The 21,216-nt window shown below is 43.1% G+C and overlaps 1 protein-coding gene across 1 annotated transcript in view; it reads right to left on the bottom strand.

Moving 5' to 3' along the window:
• PMPCB (peptidase, mitochondrial processing subunit beta) overlaps nucleotides 1-11,609 on the bottom strand; it is a 33,381-nt gene extending 21,772 nt beyond the window's left edge. Inside the window, exon 1 of the mRNA XM_045029862.1 lies at nucleotides 11,472-11,609. The gene's annotated coding sequence lies outside the window, so the exon portion shown is untranslated. The remainder of the gene's footprint in view (nucleotides 1-11,471) is intronic.
• Nucleotides 11,610-21,216: the final 9,607 nt, after the last annotated feature.

Here is a 21,216-nt window from a genome sequence, read left to right as displayed (position 1 = left end):
GGCTGAGAGCTGATCAGGAAGGTGCAAGTCCTGAAGTACAGTGGTGGAGATTCTCCAGCCTTGGAGAGAGATGGACCTGCCTGCCTGAAAGAGCAGAGTACCTTGGACAGCGCAGTGCTGGAGAAGGGCAGGAGGAGCTGAGGGAGCTCCAGGCAGAGGCCTTGCTGTCAGGGCTGGAAGAGGTATTAGGGCTGTGGGGAGGCAGCCAGGGAGGACCACTTCGCGGCATTTGGAAATCAATTTGTTTCATTCCAACTGAGGTACATACTGTAGTATCATTTCACAACAATGAGAGGCCTCAGCTTAATTTGCTCCTCATTAGATGCTGAACTCTGTCCATCTTCCATACCTCCCACAAAGCAGGTGGAGACTCCATTGCTGTAGTCTTTTCTCCTATCTCAACCCTGTGATTTCCATGGGTTATTCCAGTTATGGCTATGTCAGTACAATTAATATACTGATGAGAGGTTAAAATCCAAAGTCTGTCAAGAGATGATTAATTTTATAGCAGTTTTGTCTATGGTCCTGAGGGGGTAGGTTCAAGTTACAGCACTGATCCACCAAGTCCACTGATGCTGTTACATACATTCATACATATATGTACACAGCATATATATATAAAATCACAGGGAACAGTACCAAATGACTAAGGTGACCAACCAGACAGCATATTATGAATAGGGAATCGTCTTTGTTGTCACAGTCAGCTGCTCAGGAACAATCTATACATTGAAAAATGGTCAAATAAGCCATTTGTTGAATAGCTATGTTAAAGCACAGAGTTATAGCCCTGTAAAGACCAGAGGCTAAATTCTGCTGTTGTTTACACTGATATAAATACAGAGTAACTTCATTAATATTAATTAGTTCAACTGATAATTGAAACTAGAATTTAGCTTCAGGGCTGTAACAAAGTTCCATATCATGTCTATAACATGGGTTTGTCTCATTCACACAGGCAAGAGCAAAGGATGTTAAAATACATGGCTAGAGCATTGTGATGTAATAGCATGATGTCCTGGCATGGTACATTTTGCTGTGTAAATAGGCCCTTCGAATTCACTCATGCAAATTGCTGCTTAACTCAAATGAGCAGTGACCATTCCCTCCTATCACTTCACCTTGGAAGAAAGGTCAAGGTTTTAGTTCCTGTTTGCATTCAGGCATGATGACTCCTGCAGTTTGTGTGGCAGTGCTTGTTACAGAACACTGTAGCTAGTTACATGGAAGACTATTGTGGAATATGTTGCATTAAGTGCAAACGTTAAATTAAATTGAAAAAAGTGATGTTAAAGTTCAGATTTTACATGTACAGGATTCAGGAAGTTCATTGTTAAGGCTGGTGCTGATGGTTTAGCTGTGGAAGTTCTGATATTGGAGATATAAAATATGACATGAAATATGCACTAGAGACAACCTGCAGGATGATGAAGGTTGGGGATAACTGAATAACCTGGTATGCAGTGTTGTGTTCAGCTGTGTTGGTCCCAAGATATTAGAGATACAAGGTAAGTGAGGGACCAACTTCTTTACAGTGTGTGGGAGTGTGTGATGATTTCTTGTTTGAGCTGATCCCTTATAGAGTATGTGAGTTGCAGTAAATGGTTCCTCAGGTTTTCTGAAGTCCTTTTGCAGAGCTGTTCTGCACATTTGGAGTTGTACATAGTGGTCAGATGGTTATAGTCTGAGTCCTCTGGAGATGATGATGTGTTTATTGCATTTGCTAAGGAAGTTGATGTTGATGTTAAGTTTTGCTTCCTTTTTCTTCATGTTTGCATTGCAGGTGGCAAAATGCACTATCTTCCATTGTTGTATGCAATGTTGTAGCCATGTTGGTTCCAGAATATTAAAGATACAAGGTGGGTGAGGTAATATGTTTTATTGGACCAGCTGTTACCAGATTTGTCCGTTACTTTGCGGTATGCTCATTTATTCGGGTTACTCTTCTGGGGAGGGCGGGGTGTTCTGTAATTCTATCAATGTACTGCTCGTGTCACTTGTGTTTTCATATGGAGCTCTACTTCTCCCTTCTGCAAGTCCCCTCCCAATGGAGCTATCCTGCAGGACCTAGGTTCCCTAGGGCTGGATTCCTTCAGCCCCAGAACCAGATGAACACACACATACACATCCACACATACATTAACAGAGCAAGTCTGAGCGGCCCGGGTCAATCAGCACTGTCAAGCTGACCCCTTATATGTCTTTGGACTCACTGGGCTGGAGTAAGCAGCATTTTCAAGCTGCCTCTCCTTATATGCCCCTGGGCTCCATGGACTAGGTCAAGCAGCACTTTCAAGCTGTTAACCCTTATGCATCCCAGATTCAGCATGTCCCTATCCCCACTCTCACATCACAATTGTCCTGGCAGTAACCTACTTGATGAGCAAACCCAACAGTATTTTGGGCGCTGCAGGGATCTTTAGCTTAGGTAAAAGAAGTGTTGCTGTAGAGTGAATGGGGGAAGCTAAAAACACAAAAGAGTAAAGTTCAGCAAGAGAGAGAGAAGCAACCAACTTAACCATAAAAGTTATTTATTGAATAATAGTGATAACTACACAAGGAGGCTAAACCAACATAACCTACATTATTAAAGGTTAATACCTAAGGTAGAGAGGAAAACAGAGAGAGAGAAAGAAGGGGAATCTCACTGCTCCCTGAAGCTTGAACTGGTCGGGGTTCCCAGGTAATGGTGGTAGCTGAGGGTCGTGAGGGCAGGAGAGAGGCAGAGTCCCCAGCACGATCAGTCAGGAGAATATGGAGTCCCAGTGGAACTGATGCATAGTTTGGATCTAAGCATCAGAACACTTAGTGGAGGATGAGTAGGGATTTTTGTAAAGAAAGGACAATGGTTCAAGGGAGAACACTAGTTTTGTTTATAGGTAAGCTGATGACTCAAGGGTTTTCTTTAGGCTAGACAATAGAAGCTGATCACTCTTGGCTATGGGTGGTGTTTTCTTCCAGGGAGCTCACAATGCAACTAGGCTGCTTCGACAAAGTGGGTATTCACCCACGAAAGCTCATGCTGCCGTCTGTTAGTCTATAAGGTGCCACAGGATTCATTGCTGCTTAGGCTGCTTCAGTATTTTGGATATCAGTCAAGGATTCATTACTGGAATTGGTCTGATAACTGCTGAGCTGGGTGTGGTCAGGCCTAGGTTCATTAGCATCTGGAGCAGAGATTCCCATGATGCAGTGCTTCCCTGCTTTTTCTGGTCCCAGAGTTCAGTGCGGTTCTCTGTTCTCCATTCTGTATACAAATTGAGATGTCTCCCTGTCCCATTTCTCATGCAGATGAGGCTAGGGGAGTTATCTCTGTTCTTCATTCTGTATGCTAATGGAGATGTCTTAATCTTGTTTCCCTTGTCAGGAGGGGTCTAGGTGTGTCTCCCAACACCCTTCACTGCTCTCTGCAAGTTTTTTCCTCTGATGGGTTTTGGTTTAAGTAGAGGCTGGAGTGGGGGGGGGATGTCTTTCATGAGTCAGGCTGGATACTGCACCCTGGTTCTCCAAGAACACAGAGCTGACTGGTATCACAGCTTCAGATGTTGGTCCAATAAAAGATATTACTGCATCCACCTTGTATCTTTGTATAACCTGGTGGCATTTTCTATGAAAAAGGAAGTTGATCCCATACTCCTGCCACTGACACTTTATTTTCTGCAGATTTTTAGATAGTCACCCTCAGTAGATACAGAGTATTGATTTTCCTCTTCTCTTTCAACAAGGAAGGAACCTGATCTAATTTGCAGATTTATGGCCTGATTCCAAGGGGTGCTGAGCACCCACAACTTCTACTAAAGTCAAAAGTGCTGCTAATCAAAACATAAGCCATAGTACTGACAGCTATGGTCACATCCTTTTAATAGTGGACATGAGAGATATGCTATGGATGAATTGCCTTGCAGACACCAGTAAACAGGTTTTTAATCATGCTACCCTGGAGCTTTAAAATTCCTTATGAGCTTCATTTCCTGCATTGCAAGGTCAATTCCATTGAATAAAAATGAGTCCTTGTACAAAAGATATTCTTTCTGCAGACAGGTGAGATTCTAAGACTACAGTACCATAGCAGAGCAGTGATTTTGGTGCAAGATTTTTGCTTTTCCTTAGCACATCTTCAGCCTTATTACTCATGGACTCTACACACAACAGCAATGCCTCTGGAAAAGTCGTGTGGAAGAAGACAGAGAGACAGTGACTGAACATTCTAAATCATAAAACAAAGCCTGGTTCAAATAGCATTGCTAAATGTCCCCTTGAGTTTAGCTAAGATGTAGAGTAGGGGTGGCCAGAAAAGAACAATTTCATTATGTGAAAATTTCAAGATTTCAAAATTTGTTTTTCTGAATCAGAATGAAAATGAGACCTTTCAAAATTTGTCATGAAAGATAAGTTGGCTCTATTGCCTAGAGTGCTCATGTGAGTTGTGGGACACCAGGTTTAAGTCCCTGCTCTGAATCAGGCAGTGTAGGGACTTGAACCTGCGTGTCTCAGAGCCCAGAAAAATGCCACTGGGCTAGAGTCAGTCTCTTTCTGATAAGTAATTCTATGCTGGACCTAAATTTCCTTACAAAGTTTTTTGTTGGCACAGATATGTACAAAACATTTTGGTTTAGATGAAGCAGCATTTTTTTACATAAAGAAATTTAGTCAAAAATGTTTGACCAGCTTTAATGTATAAGTACATTGTTTTCAGCCTTTCTTCATATCAAAGGATAAACATATGTTTAAAAGAATACATTTTTCTCTTAATTTTGTTATTTCATCTTTACAGAATTTTTCTGACAAACTTAATAAACACGATAAAAGGTCTAATACAGGAGTTTAAAATGTTAGCATGTGTTATTAAAGCCCAGACATTGCCTTCAGGTTCCACCAAAGAACAGCCCCTGGCTAAAACAGTTACAACACATGCAGGCACAATACTGTGGTTTTCTAGAATAATGGTCCAAACCACTAAAGCTCACAGTAGAGTTCAGTTTAAAGGTTTGAATTAAATTAGCTATGTACTGGCATTAAAAACCAAGCAGTAGTTTATTAGAAATCTTATATCTGCCAACTCTCCGATGCTTTTTTACTAACTTTTTTTTTCTTGCTTGACTATCCAATAATTTTGTGAAGCTACTGTTTGATGGTGAATTTCAAGTTTAAAACATCTCTGGGAAAATTAACATAGCATCTTCCATTATAGCCAAAAGTCTCACTTCTGTAGAAGTTCCAGGGAAGTAGCCAATTCCATGCATAGCCATATGATTGTTCACAAACACACAGTTTACCAATGAGTTCACAACAGAATTAGGAGCTCTGAGAAAACAGGTTTTGATCCTGAACTGTTTCACACTAATAACCCACATAAATCTGTTCTTTCACAAGAATGGAATGAACCTTTGTTTTACAGGCTTGCACAGCTCTATTTCAAAATGCTGTGTTGTGGCCCATTACTGTAGTATTTTAAGGGCAATAATATCCAGTTTCACCCCATATATACATTGTGTGCTTAAGTATGAAATCTTAAGAGGTAATCTATTTTGAAACAATAAATCAACAACAAAACAGACATTTACTTCTTAATATGCCACTATTATGTCTGACATCCTCAAATGATCTTTCACGGGTTCTCCAAACCTTTATACAGGTAAATTAAACTTTATACACTACTACAGGTACATTAAAAATAGTCTGCTTGGTTATAGATCTGTATAAAATTCATGGCCTTGCTTCACAGTGGGTTGCAAACATTTTCTTTGGTTTTCCTCCAACTGGGCAACTCTGTGTTTTTGGTTTGACTTTCTTGTTTGAACTCAAAAATCTGAAAGCTGAACTTAGACAAAACTGCAGGGCCTCAAGAGGCTCTGAATCAAATCCATGATCCTCCCACTGTTTTGTTGCAGAGCTGTAAAGTTCCTTGTGATGTTCTGCTTCTCATTCATCCTGGCGGCGAGGGGGCTGGAGTATACAAGAGAAAAAATCTCTGCTTGTACAGGCACTTAATAAAAAAGAGGAGGCCTTCACAGAGGAGGGTCAGCTTGATTAAATGCAAAGCTGGATCATAACATCTTGAATCTATCTAGAACCATTTTTCTAGGATAATTAATAATAGCCTCAAAGGGGATAGTCAACAATAATTTGGATTTCTGTCTAACTGGGAGTAGATTACATAACTTCTATAGGGTTCATAGCTTTTCATCACCAGCCTGGTCTTGCAGCTGTACTGGTGAATAAATTCTCTGTGTCAATCAGTGAAGAACAAATTGCAGGCGCACAGAGCTGGACAGTTAGCGGTAGCAGCAGAAGTTAATAAGGTTGCCGATTGCTACAAGACAAAGGAAAATAAGCCTCCTCTTTCCCAGAAGCTGTTGTTTTAAAACCAATTCAAAATTAGTTCTTAGCTCCGCCCTCACTTCATTTTTCTTTCAAACTTCTGCAACACCAAATTCCTTTTCATGATGTTTTGTATTGATTTTTCTCTTTTACAATAAAACTGGCATTGCAACAAACATAACTTCGGAGAAGATGTCGATACCATGTCTTGTGTCAGTATATTTTAAACATGTCTATATAATCCACCTAAATAATGCTTAACAAGCTAAAAACCCCAAAACAAACAGGGTCATTGTCTGTTTCAGTTTCATTATTGGTTCAAGCCAGCTGCCTTTAAGATGTCTAAGCAATGGTATAATTGATAACACATATACAGTATGTGCCTACACAGGCCAAAGATTTTAAAAAATTACTAGTGACTTTTGGGTGCCTCAACTTTTGAGTGCCCAATTTGGGGCACCTTAACAGGACCTCATTTTCACATGGAGGGTGCTTAGCATTTTCTACAAGTCAGGCTCTTTTCATGTGTCTTAAATTGGGCACATGAAAATCAATAGTCATTTTTGGAAAATCTGCTCTCTTCCATAAAACAAAATTCATCCCGGCGTGGAGGACACTTAAAACTACCTGCAAACCACTAACCTCCCAAATAAGTCTTTAATGCAGGGTTTTTAAGGACAAGTGGTGGTGCCTAAAGCCTTTGGAGTACTCTCTGCATTGTGGTGGCTTATCCCTATTATTCCCTGAGCCAGGATTTTCATCTATAGATCTTTAATGAAGTGGTACACCACAAACAGACTTCACTTCTGCTTTGGTGTTTAAGGAAGAAGTAGGCCGTGCATATAAATGTTGAAAACAATACTTATGCAGTCATTGCTTCACCCTTGAATTCTCTGAGTCTTCCAAATCAGTACCTTGTTGGACTTTGTGTGTTGACTCCGCTGCCCAGAATATGTAAATTTCTGATGTAATTAGCCTCATTTTGGCAGGGTAGCAGCAGGGCCGGCTCCAGGCACCAGCACAGCAAGCAGGTGCTTGGGGCGGCCAATGGAGAGGGGTGGCATGTCCGACTCTTCGGCAGCGGGTCCCTCAGTCCCTCTCAGAAGGAAGGACCCGCCGCCAAATCACTGCCGATCGTGCCTTTTTTTTTTCTTTTGCTGCTTGGGGCAGCAAAAACGCAGGCGCCGGCCCTGGGTAGAGGCTTGACATAGACATGTCTTAGGTATCTTGACCACAGTACATTCCAGCCATCCCTTCTACACAGCCAAACAAGATCAGTGGCTTGTGATTTATGCCCAAGGTGGAAAAGGAAGGAAAGAGTTCAAAGTCAAACTTTTTTCATATTTGTATACAATTGACATCATATCCTGCCCCGTGATCCGTTTATCCCACCTCTCCCCTGAATATTTGGTTTGGAACTCATTCAATTTAAGATCTCAGTCTTGAGAGATCAGGGATAATACAATTTGAAGGGTTACTATTGCACACTTTAAATCATAAATATCGGGACAGAGAGTGAAAACTATATGTCAAGTCTGGGGCATAGATGAGTTACAGCACAACTGCAGCCGTAAACCCAAGTTCTCCACAGTATTTTTCTTTAACTATTGTACCTGGACACAACACTGCCTACCTCTAATCTGGAATGTATTTTATTTATTTATTTCTATTTTCCATTGCCAATAGAGGAAAAAATAAAAGACACCCTCGGAGTCCAGAGATGGAAGAAGTGTATCCACATTAAAAGTCACAGATTAGTTCTCAGCTAGAGATGAATATGATGAAAGATAAAGGGCCAGACTGTTCCATGCGCCAGTGATAGTAAGGGGCAGCAATCTCGCCTTCATATGGGACTTTGTCACCTAGCTTAGAGCCAATGTTACAGTTCTATCCTGGCCCCTTAAAAGCCTCTGCTGTTGGGGGTGCGGCAAGCAGGGGGCATTGCTGGAGCATGCTTCGTTCGGGCTATGCTGTGGCAGCTGAACAGGGCACAGTGAGCTGTAACAAGACAGCCCAGTTAAGAAGATAGCTGTTCCCGGGATGTATCTAAGTACTTGCATGGCGATCATTACCAAAGCACGTCACAATCACGAACAGCTTTTAAACTCCAAACTAGAGCTGGTCTGGAATTTTTCAACAAAACATATTTGCAAAATGCCAGTGTGTCAAATTGAAAAATTTCATAGGAAAGGATCTGTTTGGACAAAAGTTTCATCTGAAAGGTTTCCTCAGGTCCAGGGTGGAATTTTGGGGTGTGTGGGGAGGGAGGCCCACCCAATAAGCCAGAGGTAAGGGCACTCACCAGGGATGTGGGAGAAACAGGGACTTGCTCTAACCAACAAACAACAAACCTCTCAGAGGCAGGGACAGAGCCCAGGAATTGAGATGGTGGGAGAATTTTCATTGAAACTGTTTTCTGCTGGAAAATCCCATTAAGATTAAACAAGTTTGCTTTTTGAAATCATAAATCAATTTGGATGAAAATTCTTTGCAAAAATACTTTTTTGCAAAACAAAAGCATCTCCTGTTTGTCACATACTGTTAAATTGTCTCATTGCACACAAAGAGGAGACACTTTGATCTAGAAAACTAGACAAGATGCTTCAGTCTGGGCTAAGTAGTTGTTCCTCTTAATGATTTAAAAATCATAAAATTTAAATAAAATAGAATATTTCAGCTATTATACAGCAGAACCCTGTTTGTTGACTCTAATTGGGACCAGGCCAGATTGGATAATAAAAAATTCGGATAATCCAGAGAAGGGAACGCGTGAGGCTCCAGCGCCATCTAGCGGCCACAGTAGAAATTGCCTGCTTCTGGACCTGTGCGCGCTGGTGGTTTGGTTAATATGGACAGCTGGATAATAGAGGGTTGGAGTGGACATAGAGGTTGAGAGTTATATGGGCCCATGATGCCCATGCTCCAGCAAATTCAGGGCCCGGGGGCCCAGCTCCACCAATGTTCGCCAGGGCAGCAGGCGGCTGCCCCCCTGCAGCTGCACTCTGTGCTCCCTCACCGGCTACAAAAGGGAGTGGCGCCAGCAGCAGGCGGGAGTGGCGGCACAGCCATCACCTGTAGAGGGAGGAGGCACACATGTGATGGCAGCCCTTCCCCTCCCCCACTCCTGGCACTCACCACAGGGGAGGTGAGGGGGCTTCCTGCACCTGAGAGGGACCCGGCCCCTAGGAGCACATGCAGTGACGGTGTCAGGTGAGTGTGTGCCGGAGGGGAAAGGGATGGGGCAGCCTGCCTGCACCCCAAACTCATCCCCAGACCTGCCCCACCCCAGAACCCACGGCCCCAGCCAGAGCCCTCACCCCCTTGCACTCCGACCCTCTGCCCCAGCTCTAGCCCCCTCCTGCACCATAAACCCCTCATCCCTGGCCCCAACCTGCAGCCCTCACCCTAACCTTCTACTCTAGTCCTGAGCCTCCTCCCACACCCCAACCCCTACCCCCAGCCACACTACAGAGCCCTCATCCCACCACACCCCTTCACATTGTTCAATATAGGGAAACTGTTAAACACTTACTGTTTTCCATCCATTTTTACATTATTTTAAAAAATATATATTGGCTTACAAGGCGGAGGGGTGAGGGTGGCAGGACGGGACATGGAACTGTTCTGGGCACCACCAAAATGTATACAAACCTGCCGCTCCTGGTTGGATAAATGGGGTTCTACTGCATTACGTCACAATCTGCAATGACTCAACATAATAGGACACCTAATATTATAGACTGCTACTAGTGAAACGCTCTGAGAGATCTTCAAAGCTCCCCAACCTCCACCCACCATGAGGTAGGTATGAGAGGATTGTTATCCCTAATTGACAGAGGGAGAAACTAAGGCTGAGAAAGGAGAAGGGACCTGTCTTACATCAGACAGCTACTCGGTGGCAGAATTGAGAATAGGACCCAGGAGTCTAGACTTTCACACTAACCATCAATCTTGAATTTCATACACTGAATGATCAAAATAAAGTTGATCTAAAAAAAGCTACAGACCAACAACTGTTCATAGTAATTATTCAGCAAGTATTTGAGAAGAACTAGAACATTCGCGGGAATCATGAGCTGCTCAGAGAAAATTAATGGAGAGAAGTAGTAAAATTCATCAAGCATATGATTGATTATGGCTTATTTGCCTGGTCTTAAAAGAAAACAACAAAGTCCTGAGTCTCCCTCCTGTTCTCACCACATGGCCCAAAGAATGGCTCAGGATACCGGGGGGATCACTGTCAGAGAACTCTTCCATTCTTATCTCTCAAACTTTCCCTGGCGCAGCTACTGCAGACCTGCCGGACCCCTGGGCCGCGGTGGCACTGCCCCTTCCCTGAGACCCCCACTGCCTGTGCTGCTGCTGCCCACCTGCCGCTGCTCGCTGCATCCCTCCTCCTGGGAGGCAGGGGAGTGGGGAGAGAATGCGGCAAGCCCGCGGTGGGCAGGAGGGTCTGGCGGAGGATTGAGTCGGCTCAGCCGTGCACTGGGGCTGGCGGGGGGCTGGCCGGGTGCAGGGGGCTGGCCAGCAGCTCGGCCCAGCATGGCTGGGGCTGGTCTGGCACTTGGGTTGGCCAGCGTCTCAGCCTGGCATGGCTGGGGCCAGCCTGGCACTTCAGGTGGCCAGTGACTTGGCCCGGTGCTTGGCCCGGATGGTGGCTCAGCCCAGCATGGCCGGGGCCAGCCCAGCGGCTCAGGGGGTAGTGTTGGCTCGGCCCAGTGTGGCTGGGACCGGACTGGCACTTGGCGGGGGAGCAGCCATTGTGACTGGGGTGGGCAGACCAGGACTCCTCCAGTCGTGGGGGGGGGGCCCTCAGAGCTCCTCCTGTTATGGAGGGGGGGTTCGAGGCTCTGGCATGTGGGGGCGGAGCCTCAGGTGGAAGGGGCGTGGTCAGCAGGCTAGCCTCCCCAAAGCAGGGCTTCATCCGCAGCCTGTGGCTGGAGAGCAACCCCCTCCTCACTGGTGGAGGGAAGAAAGCAGGGAAAAGGGAAACCAAAAGATAAACCCCAATGTCCCCAGTGATTCAAGGAGAAAAAGGCCTAGCTGGGAAAAAATTCTGCCCCCTTAACCTAGTGACTTCTGTGCCTAGAATTTGGCCGGCACCAGATGGATCAGGCTGAATAGGTTCCAAACCTCTCTGAGGCTCTTACCTTCCCAACAGGGACACCTGTTTTCTAGCAAAATTAGTACTTGGAAAGGAGAAAACTCGAAAGAGGCTCCTCCTCATGTTCACATATGGGAACCTGAATTCTCTCTCAGTCCTCGAGAAGAGACTTGCTATAGCAAAGCCATAGCGGTTTCTGAGAGTGCCCCTGCTCTGCAGCCTGTCTGGCCATTGTCAGGGTTTCTCTGTGAGGTCACCACCTTCCGACCTCCTTTGACCAATAAGCTGAGGTCCTGCAAATGGCCCTTGTGATATCACTGCCCCACTCACCCCTGCCCTGCAGGGCTAATGTCCTACCCTGGGCCAGCCCCTTTGGATATTTGAGCTGCTCCCCCATATCACACCACTCACTCAGTGTTAGTTCTGGGGATCAAGCAGGCTATATGTGAAAAGATCAGAGGCTGCTCAATGTTCTATACTCAGTTTTTCAGAGATTTCTAGACTCTAGGGCCAGAAGAGACCATTAGATCATCTAATCTGACCCCCTGCGTATCACAGGCCTCATGTATACCACAGTAGCTAGTTTTTGACCAAAGCACACTCCAGAAGGACATCTAGTCTTCATTAGTAAACATCAAAAGATTGGATATACACAGGGGTGAAAGTAAAATACAGCTCTACTGGGTCCCACTCTGCCCCCTGCCTCCTCCCCGGAAGGGGCGGGGCCTCATATGGAAAAGGCGGGGCCAAGGTGGAAGTAAGTTACATTTCTTACCCATTCAGTCCAAACACAAGCAACCCACCTCTCCTATATACTTCATGGATCCTTCCCATTGCCTGACTTAGATATAGAAAATAAAGCTACTATTACTACTACCAGCACTGTCTGTAATAAAACTTTACTATTGGAATAAGCCTGAAAAACTGAAAACTCACTGTCACATTTTTCTCCTTGTCATCCCTCCTCCTCCTCCAGCCAGGCTGCCCGACGTGGCCAGGCTCCACGTTCCTCTGACCCCTGCATTCAGCAGGGGCTGCAGGGGCTCCCTTCTAGCTTGTAGCAGGGAGCAGGGGGACTGGCTAAGGGAGAAGCCTCCCCACGTAGCCTGCTGCCTGCATAAGAACAGTTTAAACTTAGCTGTTCACTCCATGGTCTGAACCGTGGGATTAGGGGCTATTTCTGGCATCCTTGTTAATTTCACTCATGGTTGTTGGGGGGTGGGGGGAGGGTGACCAAAGCCAGGGCAGTTCTTTTCTGCCCCCTGGATGAGGCGATCTTCAATAATATAATACACAAAAAATACAATCAAAATCAGGAACCATTTCCCAGTTCAAAGATTTGGAATGGGAGTGGGGCAAGGGCAATGCAGGGCGGGGCCAGAGGCAACGGAGGGCCAGGCCCGGGGGGTGGAAATCGAGCACAAAGAGGTCTTTCAGGGGGTAAATCAACTCATCTAGATATTTGCCTAGTTTTACAAGAGGCTACATCAAAAGAACTAGTGAAGTCAGTACAAACTAAGATTTTATACAATGACTTGTTTATACTGCTCTATATACTATACAGTGAAATGTAAGTACAATATTTATATTCCAATTGATTTATTTTATAATTATATGGTAGAAATGAGAAAGTAAGCAATTTTTCAGTAAAAATGTGCTGTGACACTTTGGTATTTTTATGTCTGATTTTGTAAGCAAGTAGATTTTAAGTGAGGTGAAACTTGGGGATACACAAGACAAATCAGATTCCTGAAATGAGAACAGTAGTCTGGAAAGGTTGAAAAACCACTGGATTAGATGATCATGATTGTCCCTTCTGACCTTAAGTCTATGAGAGCTGTGGGCTCCTTATCTGAAAAGCGTGTTTTATTTGCATAATAACCCAGTGGAGGAAGGTGGCTGTGGACTCCTGGTTCAAGGATAGTGAGGCTTTGCATTTTAAGCCAGCTCCAAGAAGGAGGAAGGGTTGAGAGATCCCCTGATCCTGAGGGAGAATCTACAGGCCAGGAATAACAGGACTAAAATCTCCTCAGCTGCAAGAAGGAGGGCTGGGAAGACCCAGAATCTAAGAGGGAGCTCTTATCTGATTAAACTATGTTAGACCCAGGGCCAGCTCCAGGCAACAGTGCAGCAAGCAGGTGCTTGGGGCGGCCAACAGAGAGGGGTGGCACGTCTGGCTCTTTGGCGGCGGGTCCCTCAGTCCCTCTCGGAAGGAAGGACCTGCCGCCAAATTGCCGCTGAAGAAAGAAGTAGTGGCGGTAGAGCTGCCACCGAAGTGCCGCCGATCGCAGCTTTTTTTTTTTTTTTGCGCTGCTTGGGGCAGCAAAAATGCTGGAACCGGCCCTGGTTAGGCCGCTAGAGAAAGGGAATAATGTTCAGAGATTCTGGATGCAAGTGGTTTATTTCTGAATCCTGAGGGAGCTAAGGGTATGATGCCTGCAGAAACTTGCTGTGCCACAACGGGTCATGATCTGAAATATCCCTTCTTATAAGAGGACAGAATATGGCACTAGTAGAAAGAGATTTCCCCATTAGTCAGTCTTTGTGAATGCACACAGCTTCATGAATATGGAGCAATACACCGTATGGGGCAGGGATAGTTCAGTGGTTTGCGCATTGGCCTGCTAAACCCAGCGTTTTGAGTTCAATCCTTGAGGGGGCCATTTAGGGATCTAAGGCAAAAATCTGTCTGGGGCTTGGTCCTTCTTTGAGCAGCGGGTTGAACTAGATGACCTCCTGAGATCCCTTCCAACCCTGATATTGTATGAACCTTCCAGGAAAAATAAAGGTGTGGAAAGGCTAAGCTCCTCAGAAATTTACCACAAAATGGGCTCCAGAAGTTAACATATAACATAATATCCAGTTCTCCAGGGGGAAAAAGTAAAATAAACAGCAGTGGGTATGGATACAAACAGCCATTGTAATGAACCAAAAATCATAATTGCCTGGTCAGGACAGCTACACTGCCATTCATCTGGCAACATCAGTTTTAGTGCCAGGGTATTTGTAATTTAAGATTAGAGTTGGTCAGAATACAGAATTTCCATCTTGTGGGACATTCTGGCATTTTGAAATTTAGTTTTTTGTCCTGCAAACAGGTAAAATCTTGAAATACCTGGCAGAATGGAAATTCTGAGATATTTTTAATTAGAAACATCAAAGCATCTATCTCAAAACATTTTTATTTGAGAATGTCAGTACACTGATATAAAATATTAAATATATACTAAATATATTCATAGTAAATTTAATATTAAAATTAATATATTATAAAAGACAAGATGAAATGAAAAAGTCAGAACAAAACAAAATACTCAATTTTTAATTTTGAATAGTTTAAAAACTTTTCCACTGGAAACTATGCGGAAATTGACACGTTCCTGTGAACCATTTTGATTTTGTCAAAACACCATATTCCAAAGGAAAACTGTCCCATCAATTTTTTTTTGACCAGTTCTACTTTTTAGTTCTTTGTAGTCTAGGATGAAGCCTACTCAACCCAACCATTTGCTGATGGAACAGTGGGTCTTTTCCTTTTCTAACAGTGTACTAGAATTCTATACCATGTGGTGATGTAAGCAGTAAACAAAAAATAAGCTCTTCAAAACAAAGATCAGCTTTTCCCAAATATTTCAGATAACAAAGAAAGAGGGAACAAAACCACTTCACATATGTGCATCAATAGGCCAAATCCTCTCACGCATGTGGAGGCTACAGAAGTCTCTGAAGTTCTACAAGTGTCTGTGAAAGTCTACTCTCCTTATCTGGCAGTGGAGCTGTACTCCACAGTAACTCACTTGCCCTAATATGCATATGTCCCTAACTCTGCTACAAGTGGGGCCGGGGAAATGATCTGCCACTACTGCACAGGAAGCGTACAGAGGCTATGGAGATGCTCTATTTTATTGGCTCCATAGTCTCCAGTCGGGAGAGAGAATTCTCTCTCCATGGGACACCCAAGTGCATAGCTTGTTGACACAGGTTGTGCCTTGAGGAAAGACATTGGGGCTATGGGGGAGATTTTGAAAAACATCTCAGGGATTTAGGAGAACAAATTCCATTGACTTTCAATGGGACTTTGGGTCCTCAACTTCTAAAGTACCCTCCATAAATAAGAATCTGCTTTAATGTTGAAAAGTTTTCCATGAAGCATCATTCACTAGCCTGGGTTCCCTTAAGGTTAGCTGCTGCCATTCTAAACTCAGTCTGATAACGTGAAGAAAAATGATCAACCCAATAGTGTGGTCTTCTGTAATCCCTGCAGTGAGGCCAATAAACATGGAATAAGCAGTTTACAAAAATGTGCTGTGAAGCACTCTAGAAGTCAAGTGATTCTTGATTGGCTCTACAACACTCAAGAGTTCAGATTCTGTTTTGTCAATAGCACAGGTTAACAACGGGAATGGAATGCTTAAACCAGTTTCGATCTTTATTTTCCAGAGATCCAACTTTCTCTTGAATGACACTATCTTCTTGTACAGGACAAAAATAGTACTTTCCGCTTCTTGCAATGGGACATTTAGAGAATTCAGTTTGTCAAAAATATCAGCAAGATAAGCCAGAAGCACAATCAGTAAGGATCACAAAGTGTCTCTGCGTTGCTGAAATTCAAATCCATTAGAAAAAAATCAAGCTTTGTTTCTCAGTTCATAACGTGTTGCAACACTTTCCCCCTGATAGCCACCTGACTTCCATGTGAAACAACAAAATATCGTGCTCTGCTCCCATTTCCGCACAACGCATTGCAAAGAGCCTTTGTAGGCTGTGTCTTGATAAAGTTTACAATTTTAATAGCAGAACTCAGAACATCCTGATCCATATTTCCAATTGCAAAGGCTTCGCGGTGTATCATACAAGTCCACGATATATGTGGAGTAATTTCAAACCCATTAGACATAGAAGGGGCTCCCTCCGTGCTGATTCTGATGCAGGCTTCCCACTTCAACTTGTGAGAAGTAAGGAAGTCATTTAAAATGTTAACCATTTCAGATCCAGTTTCATGCATCTTAACTGGCTTGCAGAGCAAAAAAAATCTTCCAATACTGATGTTTCATGAGAGTACTGAAGGTAAGCAATTAAATGAGCTTCTTTCAAGATATCCATTGCTTCATCCAACTGGATTGCAAATAAACTGGATAGCAATTGAGAGCTCAGCTGTGCATTGATATTTTCTGACATGTCAGAGATTCGGCGGCTTACCATGTTGTCTGACAGCAGGGACATTTAAAACTTTTCTGCTGCACTGTCACCAACCATTGTCCTGCAAATGTCACTTGCTGCTGAGAGAATCAGTTTTTCTCCAGTTGTGTATGGCTTTTTATTTTTAGCAATGTGGTACGCAACTTGATATGATGCTTTTAAAGCACTTGCAGGAGTGGATACCACATTTCTCATTGGGTTCTTTTTGTTAGTTAATTTCTTGTAGCTTTTGTTTGAAAAAAAATCTCTTTTTTTTCCTACCAGATCACCATGTTTTGTTTCTAAATGTCATCTTAATTTTGTTGGCTAAACGTTTGCTAAAGTTACTGCACACATTACACATTGAGGCCTAATTTCTTCTTCCTTAACTGCAATGGAAGTGAAACCAAAATTCAAATATGTATCATCATATTTTCTTGATTTTGCAGATTTTTTTACTTTAGCCATTTCAGCTACTGCCTTTTGTTTCAGAACACTACCACCTTTTGGCAATAAGTACTGATCCATTTTTTGCAAAAAATATCAAACTCACCAGCGGAATAAGCACTTCAGAACTGCTTGTTGTATTGGCAAAATATGATTTACTAAACCAGAAGGCAAGAAAGGTAGTTGTTACTATAGAAATGATGATTGACTGATAATGAAATACATTTTAACACACTCCTGTGTAATGTGCCAGCAGCCTTGTATTGGCCAAAAAAGTCCATTCTGAGTAAATCAGTCACAAAATATTTACTCATACTATTTCAATGTGTGTAATTGTCAATGTCATGTCCCTGTTATGTAATAATAATTTAAAAAAGGTAAAAAATTCCTTGAGCATCACGCCCCCCCCAAACATTCCTCCATGCCCCCCAAATATGGCACACCCCACCGTTTGAAAAACTCTGTGTTAAAATCACGAGTCTTTTACTTGTTAAGTGAGATTGAAAATACAAGCACAAAAGTTGCCATCAAAAAAACATATTTTGCCAAGAGTTAACATATCCTCCGACTATCCCCAATATTTAATAGAATGTATTTGGGGTAATTGTGCAGTAACAATTGCTAGATGGTGACTTTTACTGACATAAGCACTCACAAATGAATTAGTGCTCATTTGAGCCATTTACTATTATGGGAGTGCTATATTCAGGGTATATGTGTACATGATAGACTTATATGCAGTATTGTTGTAGACATGTTGGTCCCAGGATATTAGAGAGACAAGGTGGGTGAGGTAATATCTTAGATTGGACAAGAACAGCTAGGTGGACTCCCCTCTGGATATCAGTTGAGTTCCTTTTTCTTTTTGGACAGTGATCTAGGGGGCAGCTTTCACGGGTGTTGACAGAACTAGCAAGTCCAGTAGGTTCTTTAGGTTCATTGGAATCCATTTTTCTATCCATATCAAGGCCATGCGGTTCCAAATGATTATAACGCAGGTATCATATGGAGGTTTTTAATACAGGAGGGTGTTTCTTTGACCCTGTCCTTTTGAGTTTTTCATAGTCTCCCATCTCCTTTCACCGTGACATTTTTTATTACCACAACACCTTCCTAGTTTGTAGAGCTTACACCTATATTGAACATAGGATGACCAGATATGCCAATATTATCAGAACCATCCCAGTATTAGGGGCTTTGTCTTATATACACAACTATACCCCCCTCAACCTCCCAAGGAAAAAAAGTCCCAATTTTTCACACTTCCTATCTGGTCACTCTAATTGGACAGTCTCTTAAAATACATGGATATTGCACCATATAACAGTAAAAACACTCAAACACACATCAAATCTTCACAATTGAAAGGACACCCCCCCACACACAAATATTAAAAAAATGAAAGGAAAGGGGAATATTTGAAACCCCAAACAGGGCAATGGACTCTCCTGATGGATACCACATGTAAGGAGAAGGCATCATTACATACAAGGAAGTTACAAAAACATTGATCCTGTAGAACGTAGATTGAATCTTACGATAAAGGCTACATATTTTTGTGACAGTGAAATTGATAGGAGCAAAATCTAAATGATGTAAATGTGTGGATAAGAAACTAGGACCAATTAAGGAGAAAGGTCACATACATTTGAATGGAGGGTGCAGATTCAAATATCTTTAGTGACGTAGTTATGAAGGAGAAACAGAAAATGGAATGTAAAGGTATTTAAAGTAATTGAAAGCATGTTTTCAACTAAATATTGGAATTCCTGCAATGGTCCTAAATTATCAGAGAGCCTCTCAGAGCACATAAACTGGGGAGTCTCTTTTGGCCACAAGAGACTGAGTCCTCTCAATGTCCGCTGATTTCAATGTGAGCTGAGGCTTCACTGGTCCTCTTAGGATATGGCCCTGATTAGGGAACTTAATTACATAGGTCCCACTCCTACAATCAGATCTACACAGACATGACCTGGCACCTACCAGAAGCCCCAAATTTGTATTATATTTATTTTAATATTTGTGATTTAGTAGCACCCAGAAGACCAGCTCAGAGTGAGGCCCCATTGTGCTGGGCACTCTACAGATGCATACTGAAAGACAGTCCCTGCCTTGAAGAGCCTAGCACTTAAATAGACCAGACAAACAAAGAATCAGAGAGAAAACAGAGGCACAGAAATGTGAAGTGACTTGCCCTAGGTCACACAGTAGGTCAGTAGCAAAGCCAGTAAAAGGACCAGGACTCCTGACTCCCACTCTGGTGTCCTAGTCATTAGACCAAGGCATGGCTGACTTGGGCTTCAGTCTATATTATAAAACAGTTAAGATATTGTACTATTATAAAAATACTTATTTATTTTTTTCCATGTATTATGAACATTTAAAAAAATATATTAAGTAGTGATTTCAACCATGTGTAACCCCTTTAGTTCAGTCCTTTTATGCCCTTTCTGTAGTTTGGAATGAAACATCAATGCTTAGTTGATTTAAAGAATGTGAACAGAGACACAGAAAAGAAGACTACTGTAAAAGTAATTCAGAAAAGCATGACAAACAGGGATGTGTAATGATTTTGTGGTTTGAACAGATGACACTGTCTGGCAGAACCCTTTGTCTGAGGAATGGCAGTACCACATTACTTCGTGGGAATGTCTTTCACTGTATTAGTCTTCTATTTGTCTTGTTTTCAAAGGTCCCTGTGAATCTTATTTATAGGCTGAAGCTTTGAGAAAACTCAAACTGGCAAGTCATTTAGGCTGATAAGCATTTATGGGCAAAATGTGAAATTATACTGGCAATTTTCCCTTCAATAATTTCAGGATTTATGTGACTATTTCTATATTGGCCTATTTAGGTTTTATGCCATGCCCATCACTGTAGTATCTAAGGGCTCGGCTACACTGGAGAGCTGCAACGCTGGTGGTGGGTTTACACCGCTGCAACTTTCTCACCGTCCACACTTGCAAGGCACATACAGCACTGCATCTCCCTGGCTGCAGCGCTGGCTGTATTCCTGCTCTGCCTCAGGTATAACTATTGCAGCGCTGGTGATGCAGCGCTGCTCCACCAGTGTGGCCACCAAAAGCACTGTAATTGGCCTCCAGAATTTTCCCATAATGCTTTTAACTAAAGAACTCTCTTTGTTTTGTTATGATGCCTCTCTTTGTTTTGTTGTTAACTCGGGGCTCCCCGAGCTGCTTATCTAAAAAACAAACACAGCTCCTGTTTGCTGTGAATGAGGCAGGCAGGGGGATGAATGTCTACAGCCTAGTGTTTGCTTGAGGAGAGAAACAGCAGGGTGGGGGGGAGGGGGGAAAGGGAGTCTGTCGGAGCAGCTGCTTATCTGGTCTGAAGGCTATTTGCATTTAAGAGTGAATGAGGGGTCAGGGAAATGGTCAGAATTTGCAAGGCAGGGAGCTGACACAGTGTCGGCTCCAAAATCCCACTCTCTCTCTCTCTCCCCCACGCTCCCTGTCACACTCCACCCCACCCGCCTCTTTTGAAAAGCACGTTGCAGCCACTTGAATGCTGGGATGGCTGCCTATAATGCACCACTCCCAACAGCGCTGCAAATGCTGCAAATGTGGCCACACTGCAGCGCTGGTAGCTGTTAGTGTGGCCACACTCCAGCGCTTTCCCTACACAGCTGTACAAAGACAGCTGTAACTCCCAGCGCTGCACATCTGCAAGTGTAGCCAAGCCCTAAGTGTCTTGGTTCAAGAGACTCCGTTCTCACTATTTCAGTTCCCATTAAAATTCATGGAAGTCTTTACATTGATGTTAATAGGAGTTGGATTGGACCCTTAGTGCATTTCTCTAAATTTAATCTGGAATAAGAATGTCCCCACATGAAGTTATTCAGGAATAGTTATTCTGCTTTAAATTCACACTCTACCTTGTTCTGGAGAATAACTTTAATGTATAGACAAGCCCTTAACCGTAAAGGTGTTTTTTTTCTGCTCAGGGTGGAAGTTTATTGGCTGTCCACATGGAGAAATTTGCACTGCTGCTGCATGTGCTGCACTTGCTTTGTGGATGAAAAAGAGTTTTTCATACTCCAGAGCTTCTAATCCAGCATCTTTCACACACACACACACACACACACACACACACACACACACACACACACACACACTACATTCACATGAAAATAACGCAATATAAGC

Source organism: Mauremys mutica, chromosome 1 (assembly GCF_020497125.1).
Source record: "Mauremys mutica isolate MM-2020 ecotype Southern chromosome 1, ASM2049712v1, whole genome shotgun sequence".
NCBI lineage: Eukaryota > Metazoa > Chordata > Testudines > Geoemydidae > Mauremys > Mauremys mutica.
This window is presented reverse-complemented; position numbering and strand designations above follow the sequence as displayed.